Consider the following 4,094-nt stretch of genomic DNA (forward strand, 5'->3'; position numbering starts at 1 on the left):
TCAAGGCTAGCCTCGGCTGACGTCTCACTGTGTCCTCACATGGGTGGAAGAGGCAAAGGAACTCTTTGGGATCTCTTTTATGAAGGCACGAATCCCACTCATGAGAGCTCTACCCTCAGACTCAATCACCTCCCAAAGGCCCCACCCCCTAATGCCATCACATCAGGTGTTAAGATTTCAACATAGGGATCGGTGGGGAAGGGGTGGATACAGGCATTGAGTCCACAACCCCTCCTTTACATGAGACAGCAACAAAACTAGAGCCCAGGGTGTTCAGAACCTGAAGGCCCCATTCATGCAGTTTATCAGAGACCAAAAAATCGAGTATGGGAAATGTGGTCTTAATTACCACCACGTGAAATTGCTCCGTGATGTGGTTGTGAGGAATTAGATTTCAGGAAGAATGCAAAAGTTAAAGCCAGTTTGTTCCAATAGAATTTTATGCCTTCCTCACATGGAGACTAGAGGCACATAGGTGACCACTGGCTAAAAGGATTGCTGTTGGAAACCAGACAAGGAACAGACAGACTTTGAGAGCATTTGCCAAACCTACAATAAAATAATATGGTTTCATTTTCAAAGCGCCTGAGCTGTGAGACCCTCTTGGAGGTTCTCATCTGCTTCAATCCCTGCTCTGCTGGAAAACTTTCTGGGGGTGTAGAGCGAAAGGCAGAATCGGGGTCCAGGCCCAATTCACTGCTAGGCTAAAAGAATTTCAAACTAAGAATAAAGGACACCATTGATACAGAGCTCAGCTTTTTTCCCTAATTGGAATGGACTAGTAACATAGGATTGTGTATTAGCACACTCCCGATCCATAAAGCCTAAAATAAATCAGGTTGGTTGAATAGAAAACAGATGGCAAGCCTTTTGCCCTCATTTCTTGAAGCCTGGAATTGTGGGTAAAGAATAGTGTGATGTAGGTGTGCAGGCTCCGGAAACAGACCGCCTGCTTGAAACGCCGAGTCAGTCTTTCCTACCTGTAGGGTCTTGGGCAAGCCAGTGAAATCCTCTGAGGCTCAACTTTCTGTAAGACGGAGATAATAGTTATTGTAGAGTGTTATGAGAGTTAAATTGAACGACAAATGTAAACTCTCTGGTGTGATAGTGCTATTGGTGGCTATCATTACTATTACTATTACTATTATTATTATTATTATGAAATGTTTTTAGGATTGGATCTGTTTTCTCCTCACCACCAAAACTCCAGTCAGATATAATAAGAAAGGCGGTAAGCTATAGAAGGAAACCAATGACCTCCGTGATCTTGGAGAAATCATTGCATCTGCCATCTCAAAGCTTGGTTTGGTCATCTGTGTCATGAGGATGAAAGCAGCTATGAACTTACCCCACAAACTGGGGAGCACCTGGTAACTGTTACATCCTTTTATTCTTTTAAAGCCTGGTTAACTCTGATCCTGACCCCACCTGGGAGGCAGGAGATTGAATGTTAATCTTACTGATAGGCTCCTCCCTCCCCCAGGAACATCTGAGAAAGGGCCTCTGTCTTTAGCCCATCAGGTGCCCTTGGAGCTAAGTCCCATGTTGGAGTTCTTTGAAGGTAGGTCCCTCTGCTACTTCGTTGCCAAACAAGCACAGGGCATGGGTCGGGCATTGGAGGCCCCAAGCACACTGTCCACCCACCTCCGTGTTCTATCCAGACATTGCTTTATAAGGCCTGGTCACCTGCTAGAGGAGTTGGAAGGACCAGAGCTCAGGTCATCGACGCACAGGGCAATGAGGCAGAGGTGAATATGGCCCACCAATCTCTCCATTGTCCCTGGATGAAGATCACATGTGGGCTATGGTTTCGTTCCATGGAGGGACTTTTCCCTTTTGTGGGTGTCTTTCTTAGGACAAGTATGAGGAACTGTCCTCGTCAGGAAGACCTAGACTGCAGGACCACTGTTTACAGAGTCATCTCAGCACATTAAACCTTCTTCCATAGGAGAACTTAGAGCAGTTGGGGTCCCTGAGACCCATGGGTTGTTATAACCACTTCCTACTATCACTGGGGCAGTGGGGGACAGAAGCCAGCTGTCCAGTAGGAAGCAGAGCCTCTCCCTCTGGGGTCCCATCTAGCTTGTGATCCAGGCAACCCTTGGTGAGCACACCAGTCATCTCCATTATATAGCCCCCTTGCATAACAATGACAGTTACTTCTAGACTGTCCTTCTTACCTTCAGGGGCACCCGGGGAGAGAATTCTATCAAAAGTTAAAGGCCCACTTCACACTTCTGCTTCTCCTGGGCCCTTTCTGCTGCTTTCACTGATTCTTTAAAACTTCTAGAATCAGGGGCGCCTGGGTGGCTCGGTGGGTTGGGCCGCTGCCTTCGGCTCGGGTCGTGGTCTCGGAGTCCTGGGATCGAGCCCCGCATCGGGCTCTCTGCTCACGGGGAGCCTGCTTCCTCCTCTCTCTCTGCCTGCCTCTCTGCCTGCTTGTGATCTATCAAATAAATAAATAAAATCTTAAAAAAAAAAAACAAAAAACTTCTAGAATCATCTGTTTCCCACTCCTGCATAGCCTTGCTATTCAGTGTGGTTCTTATACCAGCAGCATTCATTTCACCAGGAAGCTTATGAGAAATATAGCATCTCAGACCCCATCCCAGACGTACCAAACCAGAATCTGCTTATTAACAAGATCCTCAGGGAGGCCTGTGCCCAGAAAGCTTGAGAAGCAGGGTCTCTTGCCAGTGCTTCTTGAACTATCTGTGGTAAAGAACCAGTTCCCTAGATTTCCAACCCATCTAGAACCAGCACTTTCGTAAAGTGATTAAACATGAATTACTCAAACAATGAATTTAAAAATACATAGACAAGCTCTGTTGTTTTATTGTTAGCCTCAGCCAACTAAAAATTACATTTTGGCAAATATAATTGGCATGAAAACAAAAAAAGAAAAGAATTACAAAAACTATACAGGTTTATTGAAAATGTGGATTTAGGCAATTAGTAAAGGAAATCTCTATTACGTTTCTAACTTTTTGAGTTTTTTCTCTCGAAAAATTATGAAATAGTTTTCCCAATATTAAACACATCTATCCATGCTTTCAATAAATAGTGTGTATATCAATATTTAAAGTTTTTTAGTATGACAAATATATTCACCTGTTTCTTGTCACCTGCCTTGCACTGATAGAAACTATTTGTGGGGGATAGTATATATCTAAACTATTTCTGTTTTGTTTTAATAACATACAATAGAGCTATCGGTTTCAAAGAGGTATATTAATAAGAATGGAGGAAGAGATTTCAAAGGAATTTTAGCAAGAAAATACAGCAAATGAGGCTGTATCTCCAAAAGGTTATTTTTATTTAACGTTTCATCAGCATCCATTCTTCTCGAGAATTCTCGGCCATTCTGGGATAACCTTACTTTGCAGACTCTTTTTTTTTTTTCCAGGTCAACACCTCCTCCATACATAATTTCATTTAATCTTTTTAACAGCTATTGGTGAGTACTATTCCTATTGCTATCACAGAAAGCAACCTGAGATTCACTGGGTTGATATTTCAAGGGCTTGAACTCAGCAGGGTTCCCTCCCCAGCCCATGTTACACATGGAGAGTAGGTTAAGCAGAAGTCTGATTAAAAAAAAAAAAAAAAAAAAAAAAAAAAAAAAAAAAAAACCACCGCTGCTGGGAATGTCATCTGCTTTCATTCTTTCGCCGTAGGTTTCTTTCAAAAACTGAAGGTGTGTAAGTTATTGAAACTGCCCCGAAGGTTGCATTCAGGCTCTTAGATTATCTCTCTTTTCAGTCTCAAAATAATTATGAAGCAATAAAGCTGCCACAGGAAAGTGACAGTTGGAGTAATTGATTATTTATCTTATTTTCTTGTTTCTGTTGTTTTGAAATGAGTGGATTTATGTCAGTGTAGAGAATATGTTAGCACCAGAATAAAAGTGGAATTTTGGTTAAGTCATGCTTATTAAAGGGATGATAATAGTGAGTTGTTTGAATATTAGACATTGTGTGGAAATTGTACTATAAAACAACTGGCCATGTTGTGTATTTTAAAATTATTTCTTGGATATTATGTATTGAAAAAGGGCTGGTAATTGGAGCACCTGGGTGGCTCAGTCGTTAAAC

Source organism: Lontra canadensis, unplaced genomic scaffold, assembly GCF_010015895.1.
Source record: "Lontra canadensis isolate GAN:19392208 unplaced genomic scaffold, GSC_riverotter_1.0 scaffold51, whole genome shotgun sequence".
In the NCBI taxonomy this organism is placed as follows: domain Eukaryota; kingdom Metazoa; phylum Chordata; class Mammalia; order Carnivora; family Mustelidae; genus Lontra; species Lontra canadensis.